Raw genomic sequence first — 13,698 nt, forward strand, 5'->3', positions numbered from 1 at the left:
CGTAGTTTGAAACCAATTCTGGTTATCGCTTCTCGGCCTTTTGGCTAAGATCAAGTGTAGTATCTGTTCTTATCAGTTTAATATCTGATACGTCCCCTATCTGGGGACCATATATTAAATGGATTTTTAGAACAGGGAGATGGAAAAAGAGCTTGCTCTGTCCACTCCACGCATTGACCTGGTATTGCAGTATCTCCAGGACCGGTGCACCCCTTCTTTAATGCAGTTTCTAAAATCAGAAAGAATTGAATTCAATGTTTTTTGTTCATTTTGCTTGTTTGTCGGATTTTGGGATGGACTCTTTGGCTTTGCTTTTCTTCTCCTCATTGGATTTTTCATGTTCAAAGTTGCAGAAGCCAGATTACAAGCTCATTTTGGTTCAACTTCAACAACTGTGCATTGCATTGCCATGTAATGTGATGCAATGCTATCTTTCTAGCTCTCCCTTTTTACTTCCTTTTGGATAAACAGACATATTAGGCAAGCATTTTGGAGCTTTCACCTAAATAACTACAGGTGGTGAGATAAGCTGCACAATATAATTGACCTTTCAGTATATTGTTGCACACACACCATCTATTTAGCAAATGCCCTTGTTATCAACAGCAGCCTTTTAAACTCACCTGAGCTAACAGGTATGTGCGCTGGTTACTCTGCTGCGCTTAAAATTTCTTTTTTGGTTTGCTACAATGCCTTTTCTGAAACGTTGTCTCCTTCTGCTGGAACACTGACTTCTTTCATTTAATGCCTGCAGACTATAAAAGAGAACCCAACCCAAAAAGTTTGGTTGATTAGTCTGTGGCATTCTGTTAAACTGTTGCTTATGGCGGTCTCTGTGAGCTTCTCAGCGACATTCAGCCAGCCAGGTATCCTGCCTGCAGTAGATGGAATGTGGCAATGGAACGCTGGCTGCGCGTGTCATAATAGGCTCTGAGCCTTTATATACCTGTGCACAGCAGCAGCCACCTTCAGTCTGCTGCTGGACAGCCAGCAGCAGCAGCAGGAGAGGTATGTAATCAGGAGCCCTCCTGCTAAGGGTAGACAGCTGCTCGTTCCACCCCACCCCCCGCCTTAATTGGTTCTCCTCCCTTCCAACGGTGTTGAGGCGGGTGGGAACAGCAGGGGGTGAAGGTGCTGTGTTTAAAGAGGTGGAGTTATGCAGATCTAAAACGCGTGGATTGCAGCAGCAGCAAGCCGAAAAGTGCAGGCATGTAAGGGATCTAGAGGTTGACAACATGTCTTCTTAACGGGAGTCCAGGAGCTCATCTCCACAAATGGACTTTTCAGGATCCTTGGGTGGCTCCGTAGTTTGAAACCAATTCTGGTTATCGCTTCTCGGCCTTTTGGCTAAGATCAAGTGTAGTATCTGTTCTTATCAGTTTAATATCTGATACGTCCCCTATCTGGGGACCATATATTAAATGGATTTTTAGAACAGGGAGATGGAAAAAGAGCTTGCTCTGTCCACTCCACGCATTGATCTGGTATTGCAGTATCTCCAGGACCGGTGCACCCCTTCTTTAATGCAGTTTCTAAAATCAGAAAGAATTGAATTCAATGTTTTTTGTTCATTTTGCTTGTTTGTCGGATTTTGGGATGCACTCTTTGGCTTTGCTTTTCTTCTCCTCATTGGATTTTTCATGTTCAAAGTTGCAGAAGCCAGATTACAAGCTCATTTTGTTTCAACTTCAGCAACTGTGCATTGCATTGCCATGTAATGTGATGCAATGCTATCTTTCTAGCTCTCCCTTTTTACTTCCTTTTGGATAAACAGACATATTAGGCAAGCATTTTGGAGCTTTCACCTAAATAACTACAGGTGGTGAGATAAGCTGCACAATATAATTGACCTTTCAGTATATTGTTGCACACACACCATCTATTTAGCAAATGCCCTTGTTATCAACAGCAGCCTTTTAAACTCACCTGAGCTAACAGGTATGTGCGCTGGTTACTCTGCTGCGCTTAAAATTTCTTTTTTGGTTTGCTACAATGCCTTTTCTGAAACGTTGTCTCCTTCTGCTGGAACACTGACTTCTTTCATTTAATGCCTGCAGACTATAAAAGAGAACCCAACCCAAAAAGTTTGGTTGATTAGTCTGTGGCATTCTGTTAAACTGTTGCTTATGGCGGTCTCTGTGAGCTTCTCAGCGACATTCAGCCAGCCAGGTATCCTGCCTGCAGTAGATGGAATGTGGCAATGGAACGCTGGCTGCGCGTGTCATAATAGGCTCTGAGCCTTTATATACCTGTGCACAGCAGCAGCCACCTTCAGTCTGCTGCTGGACAGCCAGCAGCAGCAGCAGCAGCAGGAGAGGTATGTAATCAGGAGCCCTCCTGCTAAGGGTAGACAGCTGCTCGTTCCACCCCACCCCCCGCCTTAATTGGTTCTCCTCCCTTCCAACGGTGTTGAGGCGGGTGGGAACAGCAGGGGGTGAAGGTGCTGTGTTTAAAGAGGTGGAGTTATGCAGATCTAAAACGCGTGGATTGCAGCAGCAGCAAGCCGAAAAGTGCAGGCATGTAAGGGATCTAGAGGTTGACAACATGTCTTCTTAACGGGAGTCCAGGAGCTCATCTCCACAAATGGACTTTTCAGGATCCTTGGGTGGCTCCGTAGTTTGAAACCAATTCTGGTTATCGCTTCTCGGCCTTTTGGCTAAGATCAAGTGTAGTATCTGTTCTTATCAGTTTAATATCTGATACGTCCCCTATCTGGGGACCATATATTAAATGGATTTTTAGAACAGGGAGATGGAAAAAGAGCTTGCTCTGTCCACTCCACGCATTGACCTGGTATTGCAGTATCTCCAGGACCGGTGCACCCCTTCTTTAATGCAGTTTCTAAAATCAGAAAGAATTGAATTCAATGTTTTTTGTTCATTTTGCTTGTTTGTCGGATTTTGGGATGGACTCTTTGGCTTTGCTTTTCTTCTCCTCATTGGATTTTTCATGTTCAAAGTTGCAGAAGCCAGATTACAAGCTCATTTTGGTTCAACTTCAGCAACTGTGCATTGCATTGCCATGTAATGTGATGCAATGCTATCTTTCTAGCTCTCCCTTTTTACTTCCTTTTGGATAAACATACATATTAGGCAAGCATTTTGGAGCTTTCACCTAAATAACTACAGGTGGTGAGATAAGCTGCACAATATAATTGACCTTTCAGTATATTGTTGCACACACACCATCTATTTAGCAAATGCCCTTGTTATCAACAGCAGCCTTTTAAACTCACCTGAGCTAACAGGTATGTGCGCTGGTTACTCTGCTGCGCTTAAAATTTCTTTTTTGGTTTGCTACAATGCCTTTTCTGAAACGTTGTCTCCTTCTGCTGGAACACTGACTTCTTTCATTTAATGCCTGCAGACTATAAAAGAGAACCCAACCCAAAAAGTTTGGTTGATTAGTCTGTGGCATTCTGTTAAACTGTTGCTTATGGCGGTCTCTGTGAGCTTCTCAGCGACATTCAGCCAGCCAGGTATCCTGCCTGCAGTAGATGGAATGTGGCAATGGAACGCTGGCTGCGCGTGTCATAATAGGCTCTGAGCCTTTATATACCTGTGCACAGCAGCAGCCACCTTCAGTCTGCTGCTGGACAGCCAGCAGCAGCAGCAGGAGAGGTATGTAATCAGGAGCCCTCCTGCTAAGGGTAGACAGCTGCTCGTTCCACCCCACCCCCCGCCTTAATTGGTTCTCCTCCCTTCCAACGGTGTTGAGGCGGGTGGGAACAGCAGGGGGTGAAGGTGCTGTGTTTAAAGAGGTGGAGTTATGCAGATCTAAAACGCGTGGATTGCAGCAGCAGCAAGCCGAAAAGTGCAGGCATGTAAGGGATCTAGAGGTTGACAACATGTCTTCTTAACGGGAGTCCAGGAGCTCATCTCCACAAATGGACTTTTCAGGATCCTTGGGTGGCTCCGTAGTTTGAAACCAATTCTGGTTATCGCTTCTCGGCCTTTTGGCTAAGATCAAGTGTAGTATCTGTTCTTATCAGTTTAATATCTGATACGTCCCCTATCTGGGGACCATATATTAAATGGATTTTTAGAACAGGGAGATGGAAAAAGAGCTTGCTCTGTCCACTCCACGCATTGATCTGGTATTGCAGTATCTCCAGGACCGGTGCACCCCTTCTTTAATGCAGTTTCTAAAATCAGAAAGAATTGAATTCAATGTTTTTTGTTCATTTTGCTTGTTTGTCGGATTTTGGGATGCACTCTTTGGCTTTGCTTTTCTTCTCCTCATTGGATTTTTCATGTTCAAAGTTGCAGAAGCCAGATTACAAGCTCATTTTGTTTCAACTTCAGCAACTGTGCATTGCATTGCCATGTAATGTGATGCAATGCTATCTTTCTAGCTCTCCCTTTTTACTTCCTTTTGGATAAACAGACATATTAGGCAAGCATTTTGGAGCTTTCACCTAAATAACTACAGGTGGTGAGATAAGCTGCACAATATAATTGACCTTTCAGTATATTGTTGCACACACACCATCTATTTAGCAAATGCCCTTGTTATCAACAGCAGCCTTTTAAACTCACCTGAGCTAACAGGTATGTGCGCTGGTTACTCTGCTGCGCTTAAAATTTCTTTTTTGGTTTGCTACAATGCCTTTTCTGAAACGTTGTCTCCTTCTGCTGGAACACTGACTTCTTTCATTTAATGCCTGCAGACTATAAAAGAGAACCCAACCCAAAAAGTTTGGTTGATTAGTCTGTGGCATTCTGTTAAACTGTTGCTTATGGCGGTCTCTGTGAGCTTCTCAGCGACATTCAGCCAGCCAGGTATCCTGCCTGCAGTAGATGGAATGTGGCAATGGAACGCTGGCTGCGCGTGTCATAATAGGCTCTGAGCCTTTATATACCTGTGCACAGCAGCAGCCACCTTCAGTCTGCTGCTGGACAGCCAGCAGCAGCAGCAGCAGCAGGAGAGGTATGTAATCAGGAGCCCTCCTGCTAAGGGTAGACAGCTGCTCGTTCCACCCCACCCCCCGCCTTAATTGGTTCTCCTCCCTTCCAACGGTGTTGAGGCGGGTGGGAACAGCAGGGGGTGAAGGTGCTGTGTTTAAAGAGGTGGAGTTATGCAGATCTAAAACGCGTGGATTGCAGCAGCAGCAAGCCGAAAAGTGCAGGCATGTAAGGGATCTAGAGGTTGACAACATGTCTTCTTAACGGGAGTCCAGGAGCTCATCTCCACAAATGGACTTTTCAGGATCCTTGGGTGGCTCCGTAGTTTGAAACCAATTCTGGTTATCGCTTCTCGGCCTTTTGGCTAAGATCAAGTGTAGTATCTGTTCTTATCAGTTTAATATCTGATACGTCCCCTATCTGGGGACCATATATTAAATGGATTTTTAGAACAGGGAGATGGAAAAAGAGCTTGCTCTGTCCACTCCACGCATTGACCTGGTATTGCAGTATCTCCAGGACCGGTGCACCCCTTCTTTAATGCAGTTTCTAAAATCAGAAAGAATTGAATTCAATGTTTTTTGTTCATTTTGCTTGTTTGTCGGATTTTGGGATGGACTCTTTGGCTTTGCTTTTCTTCTCCTCATTGGATTTTTCATGTTCAAAGTTGCAGAAGCCAGATTACAAGCTCATTTTGGTTCAACTTCAGCAACTGTGCATTGCATTGCCATGTAATGTGATGCAATGCTATCTTTCTAGCTCTCCCTTTTTACTTCCTTTTGGATAAACAGACATATTAGGCAAGCATTTTGGAGCTTTCACCTAAATAACTACAGGTGGTGAGATAAGCTGCACAATATAATTGACCTTTCAGTATATTGTTGCACACACACCATCTATTTAGCAAATGCCCTTTTTATCAACAGCAGCCTTTTAAACTCACCTGAGCTAACAGGTATGTGCGCTGGTTACTCTGCTGCGCTTAAAATTTCTTTTTTGGTTTGCTACAATGCCTTTTCTGAAACGTTGTCTCCTTCTGCTGGAACACTGACTTCTTTCATTTAATGCCTGCAGACTATAAAAGAGAACCCAACCCAAAAAGTTTGGTTGATTAGTCTGTGGCATTCTGTTAAACTGTTGCTTATGGCGGTCTCTGTGAGCTTCTCAGCGACATTCAGCCAGCCAGGTATCCTGCCTGCAGTAGATGGAATGTGGCAATGGAACGCTGGCTGCGCGTGTCATAATAGGCTCTGAGCCTTTATATACCTGTGCACAGCAGCAGCCACCTTCAGTCTGCTGCTGGACAGCCAGCAGCAGCAGCAGCAGCAGGAGAGGTATGTAATCAGGAGCCCTCCTGCTAAGGGTAGACAGCTGCTCGTTCCACCCCACCCCCCGCCTTAATTGGTTCTCCTCCCTTCCAACGGTGTTGAGGCGGGTGGGAACAGCAGGGGGTGAAGGTGCTGTGTTTAAAGAGGTGGAGTTATGCAGATCTAAAACGCGTGGATTGCAGCAGCAGCAAGCCGAAAAGTGCAGGCATGTAAGGGATCTAGAGGTTGACAACATGTCTTCTTAACGGGAGTCCAGGAGCTCATCTCCACAAATGGACTTTTCAGGATCCTTGGGTGGCTCCGTAGTTTGAAACCAATTCTGGTTATCGCTTCTCGGCCTTTTGGCTAAGATCAAGTGTAGTATCTGTTCTTATCAGTTTAATATCTGATACGTCCCCTATCTGGGGACCATATATTAAATGGATTTTTAGAACAGGGAGATGGAAAAAGAGCTTGCTCTGTCCACTCCACGCATTGACCTGGTATTGCAGTATCTCCAGGACCGGTGCACCCCTTCTTTAATGCAGTTTCTAAAATCAGAAAGAATTGAATTCAATGTTTTTTGTTCATTTTGCTTGTTTGTCGGATTTTGGGATGGACTCTTTGGCTTTGCTTTTCTTCTCCTCATTGGATTTTTCATGTTCAAAGTTGCAGAAGCCAGATTACAAGCTCATTTTGGTTCAACTTCAGCAACTGTGCATTGCATTGCCATGTAATGTGATGCAATGCTATCTTTCTAGCTCTCCCTTTTTACTTCCTTTTGGATAAACAGACATATTAGGCAAGCATTTTGGAGCTTTCACCTAAATAACTACAAGTGGTGAGATAAGCTGCACAATATAATTGACCTTTCAGTGTATTGTTGCACACACACCATCTATTTAGCAAATGCCCTTGTTATCAACAGCAGCCTTTTAAACTCACCTGAGCTAACAGGTATGTGCGCTGGTTACTCTGCTGCGCTTAAAATTTCTTTTTTGGTTTGCTACAATGCCTTTTCTGAAACGTTGTCTCCTTCTGCTGGAACACTGACTTCTTTCATTTAATGCCTGCAGACTATAAAAGAGAACCCAACCCAAAAAGTTTGGTTGATTAGTCTGTGGCATTCTGTTAAACTGTTGCTTATGGCGGTCTCAGTGAGCTTCTCAGCGACATTCAGCCAGCCAGGTATCCTGCCTGCAGTAGATGGAATGTGGCAATGGAACGCTGGCTGCGCGTGTCATAATAGGCTCTGAGCCTTTATATACCTGTGCACAGCAGCAGCCACCTTCAGTCTGCTGCTGGACAGCCAGCAGCAGCAGCAGCAGGAGAGGTATGTAATCAGGAGCCCTCCTGCTAAGGGTAGACAGCTGCTCGTTCCACCCCACCCCCCGCCTTAATTGGTTCTCCTCCCTTCCAACGGTGTTGAGGCGGGTGGGAACAGCAGGGGGTGAAGGTGCTGTGTTTAAAGAGGTGGAGTTATGCAGATCTAAAACGCGTGGATTGCAGCAGCAGCAAGCCGAAAAGTGCAGGCATGTAAGGGATCTAGAGGTTGACAACATGTCTTCTTAACGGGAGTCCAGGAGCTCATCTCCACAAATGGACTTTTCAGGATCCTTGGGTGGCTCCGTAGTTTGAAACCAATTCTGGTTATCGCTTCTCGGCCTTTTGGCTAAGATCAAGTGTAGTATCTGTTCTTATCAGTTTAATATCTGATACGTCCCCTATCTGGGGACCATATATTAAATGGATTTTTAGAACAGGGAGATGGAAAAAGAGCTTGCTCTGTCCACTCCACGCATTGACCTGGTATTGCAGTATCTCCAGGACCGGTGCACCCCTTCTTTAATGCAGTTTCTAAAATCAGAAAGAATTGAATTCAATGTTTTTTGTTCATTTTGCTTGTTTGTCGGATTTTGGGATGGACTCTTTGGCTTTGCTTTTCTTCTCCTCATTGGAGTTTTCATGTTCAAAGTTGCAGAAGCCAGATTACAAGCTCATTTTGGTTCAACTTCAGCAACTGTGCATTGCATTGCCATGTAATGTGATGCAATGCTATCTTTCTAGCTCTCCCTTTTTACTTCCTTTTGGATAAACAGACATATTAGGCAAGCATTTTGGAGCTTTCACCTAAATAACTACAGGTGGTGAGATAAGCTGCACAATATAATTGACCTTTCAGTATATTGTTGCACACACACCATCTATTTAGCAAATGCCCTTGTTATCAACAGCAGCCTTTTAAACTCACCTGAGCTAACAGGTATGTGCGCTGGTTACTCTGCTGCGCTTAAAATTTCTTTTTTGGTTTGCTACAATGCCTTTTCTGAAACGTTGTCTCCTTCTGCTGGAACACTGACTTCTTTCATTTAATGTCTGCAGACTATAAAAGAGAACCCAACCCAAAAAGTTTGGTTGATTAGTCTGTGGCATTCTGTTAAACTGTTGCTTATGGCGGTCTCTGTGAGCTTCTCAGCGACATTCAGCCAGCCAGGTATCCTGCCTGCAGTAGATGGAATGTGGCAATGGAACGCTGGCTGCGCGTGTCATAATAGGCTCTGAGCCTTTATATACCTGTGCACAGCAGCAGCCACCTTCAGTCTGCTGCTGGACAGCCAGCAGCAGCAGCAGCAGGAGAGGTATGTAATCAGGAGCCCTCCTGCTAAGGGTAGACAGCTGCTCGTTCCACCCCACCCCCCGCCTTAATTGGTTCTCCTCCCTTCCAACGGTGTTGAGGCGGGTGGGAACAGCAGGGGGTGAAGGTGCTGTGTTTAAAGAGGTGGAGTTATGCAGATCTAAAACGCGTGGATTGCAGCAGCAGCAAGCCGAAAAGTGCAGGCATGTAAGGGATCTAGAGGTTGACAACATGTCTTCTTAACGGGAGTCCAGGAGCTCATCTCCACAAATGGACTTTTCAGGATCCTTGGGTGGCTCCGTAGTTTGAAACCAATTCTGGTTATCGCTTCTCGGCCTTTTGGCTAAGATCAAGTGTAGTATCTGTTCTTATCAGTTTAATATCTGATACGTCCCCTATCTGGGGACCATATATTAAATGGATTTTTAGAACAGGGAGATGGAAAAAGAGCTTGCTCTGTCCACTCCACGCATTGACCTGGTATTGCAGTATCTCCAGGACCGGTGCACCCCTTCTTTAATGCAGTTTCTAAAATCAGAAAGAATTGAATTCAATGTTTTTTGTTCATTTTGCTTGTTTGTCGGATTTTGGGATGGACTCTTTGGCTTTGCTTTTCTTCTCCTCATTGGATTTTTCATGTTCAAAGTTGCAGAAGCCAGATTACAAGCTCATTTTGGTTCAACTTCAGCAACTGTGCATTGCATTGCCATGTAATGTGATGCAATGCTATCTTTCTAGCTCTCCCTTTTTACTTCCTTTTGGATAAACAGACATATTAGGCAAGCATTTTGGAGCTTTCACCTAAATAACTACAGGTGGTGAGATAAGCTGCACAATATAATTGACCTTTCAGTATATTGTTGCACACACACCATCTATTTAGCAAATGCCCTTGTTATCAACAGCAGCCTTTTAAACTCACCTGAGCTAACAGGTATGTGCGCTGGTTACTCTGCTGCGCTTAAAATTTCTTTTTTGGTTTGCTACAATGCCTTTTCTGAAACGTTGTCTCCTTCTGCTGGAACACTGACTTCTTTCATTTAATGCCTGCAGACTATAAAAGAGAACCCAACCCAAAAAGTTTGGTTGATTAGTCTGTGGCATTCTGTTAAACTGTTGCTTATGGCGGTCTCTGTGAGCTTCTCAGCGACATTCAGCCAGCCAGGTATCCTGCCTGCAGTAGATGGAATGTGGCAATGGAACGCTGGCTGCGCGTGTCATAATAGGCTCTGAGCCTTTATATACCTGTGCACAGCAGCAGCCACCTTCAGTCTGCTGCTGGACAGCCAGCAGCAGCAGCAGCAGGAGAGGTATGTAATCAGGAGCCCTCCTGCTAAGGGTAGACAGCTGCTCGTTCCACCCCACCCCCCGCCTTAATTGGTTCTCCTCCCTTCCAACGGTGTTGAGGCGGGTGGGAACAGCAGGGGGTGAAGGTGCTGTGTTAAAAGAGGTGGAGTTATGCAGATCTAAAACGCGTGGATTGCAGCAGCAGCAAGCCGAAAAGTGCAGGCATGTAAGGGATCTAGAGGTTGACAACATGTCTTCTTAACGGGAGTCCAGGAGCTCATCTCCACAAATGGACTTTTCAGGATCCTTGGGTGGCTCCGTAGTTTGAAACCAATTCTGGTTATCGCTTCTCGGCCTTTTGGCTAAGATCAAGTGTAGTATCTGTTCTTATCAGTTTAATATCTGATACGTCCCCTATCTGGGGACCATATATTAAATGGATTTTTAGAACAGGGAGATGGAAAAAGAGCTTGCTCTGTCCACTCCACGCATTGATCTGGTATTGCAGTATCTCCAGGACCGGTGCACCCCTTCTTTAATGCAGTTTCTAAAATCAGAAAGAATTGAATTCAATGTTTTTTGTTCATTTTGCTTGTTTGTCGGATTTTGGGATGCACTCTTTGGCTTTGCTTTTCTTCTCCTCATTGGATTTTTCATGTTCAAAGTTGCAGAAGCCAGATTACAAGCTCATTTTGTTTCAACTTCAGCAACTGTGCATTGCATTGCCATGTAATGTGATGCAATGCTATCTTTCTAGCTCTCCCTTTTTACTTCCTTTTGGATAAACAGACATATTAGGCAAGCATTTTGGAGCTTTCACCTAAATAACTACAGGTGGTGAGATAAGCTGCACAATATAATTGACCTTTCAGTATATTGTTGCACACACACCATCTATTTAGCAAATGCCCTTGTTATCAACAGCAGCCTTTTAAACTCACCTGAGCTAACAGGTATGTGCGCTGGTTACTCTGCTGCGCTTAAAATTTCTTTTTTGGTTTGCTACAATGCCTTTTCTGAAACGTTGTCTCCTTCTGCTGGAACACTGACTTCTTTCATTTAATGCCTGCAGACTATAAAAGAGAACCCAACCCAAAAAGTTTGGTTGATTAGTCTGTGGCATTCTGTTAAACTGTTGCTTATGGCGGTCTCTGTGAGCTTCTCAGCGACATTCAGCCAGCCAGGTATCCTGCCTGCAGTAGATGGAATGTGGCAATGGAACGCTGGCTGCGCGTGTCATAATAGGCTCTGAGCCTTTATATACCTGTGCACAGCAGCAGCCACCTTCAGTCTGCTGCTGGACAGCCAGCAGCAGCAGCAGCAGCAGGAGAGGTATGTAATCAGGAGCCCTCCTGCTAAGGGTAGACAGCTGCTCGTTCCACCCCACCCCCCGCCTTAATTGGTTCTCCTCCCTTCCAACGGTGTTGAGGCGGGTGGGAACAGCAGGGGGTGAAGGTGCTGTGTTTAAAGAGGTGGAGTTATGCAGATCTAAAACGCGTGGATTGCAGCAGCAGCAAGCCGAAAAGTGCAGGCATGTAAGGGATCTAGAGGTTGACAACATGTCTTCTTAACGGGAGTCCAGGAGCTCATCTCCACAAATGGACTTTTCAGGATCCTTGGGTGGCTCCGTAGTTTGAAACCAATTCTGGTTATCGCTTCTCGGCCTTTTGGCTAAGATCAAGTGTAGTATCTGTTCTTATCAGTTTAATATCTGATACGTCCCCTATCTGGGGACCATATATTAAATGGATTTTTAGAACAGGGAGATGGAAAAAGAGCTTGCTCTGTCCACTCCACGCATTGACCTGGTATTGCAGTATCTCCATGACCGGTGCACCCCTTCTTTAATGCAGTTTCTAAAATCAGAAAGAATTGAATTCAATGTTTTTTGTTCATTTTGCTTGTTTGTCGGATTTTGGGATGGACTCTTTGGCTTTGCTTTTCTTCTCCTCATTGGATTTTTCATGTTCAAAGTTGCAGAAGCCAGATTACAAGCTCATTTTGGTTCAACTTCAGCAACTGTGCATTGCATTGCCATGTAATGTGATGCAATGCTATCTTTCTAGCTCTCCCTTTTTACTTCCTTTTGGATAAACAGACATATTAGGCAAGCATTTTGGAGCTTTCACCTAAATAACTACAGGTGGTGAGATAAGCTGCACAATATAATTGACCTTTCAGTATATTGTTGCACACACACCATCTATTTAGCAAATGCCCTTGTTATCAACAGCAGCCTTTTAAACTCACCTGAGCTAACAGGTATGTGCGCTGGTTACTCTGCTGCGCTTAAAATTTCTTTTTTGGTTTGCTACAATGCCTTTTCTGAAACGTTGTCTCCTTCTGCTGGAACACTGACTTCTTTCATTTAATGCCTGCAGACTATAAAAGAGAACCCAACCCAAAAAGTTTGGTTGATTAGTCTGTGGCATTCTGTTAAACTGTTGCTTATGGCGGTCTCTGTGAGCTTCTCAGCGACATTCAGCCAGCCAGGTATCCTGCCTGCAGTAGATGGAATGTGGCAATGGAACGCTGGCTGCGCGTGTCATAATAGGCTCTGAGCCTTTATATACCTGTGCACAGCAGCAGCCACCTTCAGTCTGCTGCTGGACAGCCAGCAGCAGCAGCAGCAGCAGGAGAGGTATGTAATCAGGAGCCCTCCTGCTAAGGGTAGACAGCTGCTCGTTCCACCCCACCCCCCGCCTTAATTGGTTCTCCTCCCTTCCAACGGTGTTGAGGCGGGTGGGAACAGCAGGGGGTGAAGGTGCTGTGTTTAAAGAGGTGGAGTTATGCAGATCTACAACGCGTGGATTGCAGCAGCAGCAAGCCGAAAAGTGCAGGCATGTAAGGGATCTAGAGGTTGACAACATGTCTTCTTAACGGGAGTCCAGGAGCTCATCTCCACAAATGGACTTTTCAGGATCCTTGGGTGGCTCCGTAGTTTGAAACCAATTCTGGTTATCGCTTCTCGGCCTTTTGGCTAAGATCAAGTGTAGTATCTGTTCTTATCAGTTTAATATCTGATACGTCCCCTATCTGGGGACCATATATTAAATGGATTTTTAGAACAGGGAGATGGAAAAAGAGCTTGCTCTGTCCACTCCACGCATTGACCTGGTATTGCAGTATCTCCAGGACCGGTGCACCCCTTCTTTAATGCAGTTTCTAAAATCAGAAAGAATTGAATTCAATGTTTTTTGTTCATTTTGCTTGTTTGTCGGATTTTGGGATGGACTCTTTGGCTTTGCTTTTCTTCTCCTCATTGGATTTTTCATGTTCAAAGTTGCAGAAGCCAGATTACAAGCTCATTTTGTTTCAACTTCAGCAACTGTGCATTGCATTGCCATGTAATGTGATGCAATGCTATCTTTCTAGCTCTCCCTTTTTACTTCCTTTTGGATAAACAGACATATTAGGCAAGCATTTTGGAGCTTTCACCTAAATAACTACAGGTGGTGAGATAAGCTGCACAATATAATTGACCTTTCAGTATATTGTTGCACACACACCATCTATTTAGCAAATGCCCTTGTTATCAACAGCAGCCTTTTAAACTCACCTGAGC

At 44.6% G+C, this 13,698-nt stretch overlaps 11 non-coding genes across 11 annotated transcripts; all 11 read left to right on the plus strand.

The window, feature by feature from the left end:
• Positions 1 to 24: 24 nt before the first annotated feature.
• On the plus strand, positions 25 to 215 carry LOC141201676 (U2 spliceosomal RNA). Its single transcript, XR_012272973.1, has one exon. It is a non-coding gene; the product is annotated as a U2 spliceosomal RNA (small nuclear RNA).
• A 1,112-nt stretch (positions 216 to 1,327) lies between these two features.
• On the plus strand, positions 1,328 to 1,518 carry LOC141202291 (U2 spliceosomal RNA). Its single transcript, XR_012273569.1, has one exon. It is a non-coding gene; the product is annotated as a U2 spliceosomal RNA (small nuclear RNA).
• A 1,118-nt stretch (positions 1,519 to 2,636) lies between these two features.
• LOC141201677 (U2 spliceosomal RNA) lies at positions 2,637 to 2,827 on the plus strand. The gene has a single exon (XR_012272974.1). It is a non-coding gene; the product is annotated as a U2 spliceosomal RNA (small nuclear RNA).
• Positions 2,828 to 3,939: 1,112 nt separating this feature from the next.
• Positions 3,940 to 4,130, plus strand: LOC141202292 (U2 spliceosomal RNA). Its single transcript, XR_012273570.1, has one exon. It is a non-coding gene; the product is annotated as a U2 spliceosomal RNA (small nuclear RNA).
• Positions 4,131 to 5,248: 1,118 nt separating this feature from the next.
• LOC141201678 (U2 spliceosomal RNA) lies at positions 5,249 to 5,439 on the plus strand. The gene has a single exon (XR_012272975.1). It is a non-coding gene; the product is annotated as a U2 spliceosomal RNA (small nuclear RNA).
• Positions 5,440 to 6,557: 1,118 nt separating this feature from the next.
• Positions 6,558 to 6,748, plus strand: LOC141201679 (U2 spliceosomal RNA). The gene has a single exon (XR_012272976.1). It is a non-coding gene; the product is annotated as a U2 spliceosomal RNA (small nuclear RNA).
• A 1,115-nt stretch (positions 6,749 to 7,863) lies between these two features.
• On the plus strand, positions 7,864 to 8,054 carry LOC141201680 (U2 spliceosomal RNA). Its single transcript, XR_012272977.1, has one exon. It is a non-coding gene; the product is annotated as a U2 spliceosomal RNA (small nuclear RNA).
• Positions 8,055 to 9,169: 1,115 nt separating this feature from the next.
• On the plus strand, positions 9,170 to 9,360 carry LOC141201681 (U2 spliceosomal RNA). Its single transcript, XR_012272978.1, has one exon. It is a non-coding gene; the product is annotated as a U2 spliceosomal RNA (small nuclear RNA).
• Positions 9,361 to 10,475: 1,115 nt separating this feature from the next.
• Positions 10,476 to 10,666, plus strand: LOC141202293 (U2 spliceosomal RNA). The gene has a single exon (XR_012273571.1). It is a non-coding gene; the product is annotated as a U2 spliceosomal RNA (small nuclear RNA).
• A 1,118-nt stretch (positions 10,667 to 11,784) lies between these two features.
• LOC141202331 (U2 spliceosomal RNA) lies at positions 11,785 to 11,975 on the plus strand. Its single transcript, XR_012273607.1, has one exon. It is a non-coding gene; the product is annotated as a U2 spliceosomal RNA (small nuclear RNA).
• Positions 11,976 to 13,093: 1,118 nt separating this feature from the next.
• LOC141201683 (U2 spliceosomal RNA) lies at positions 13,094 to 13,284 on the plus strand. Its single transcript, XR_012272980.1, has one exon. It is a non-coding gene; the product is annotated as a U2 spliceosomal RNA (small nuclear RNA).
• Positions 13,285 to 13,698: the final 414 nt, after the last annotated feature.

Source organism: Phyllobates terribilis, unplaced genomic scaffold (genome assembly GCF_046119375.1).
Source record: "Phyllobates terribilis strain yellow unplaced genomic scaffold, ASM4611937v1 Scaffold_123__1_contigs__length_5148117, whole genome shotgun sequence".
In the NCBI taxonomy this organism is placed as follows: domain Eukaryota; kingdom Metazoa; phylum Chordata; class Amphibia; order Anura; family Dendrobatidae; genus Phyllobates; species Phyllobates terribilis.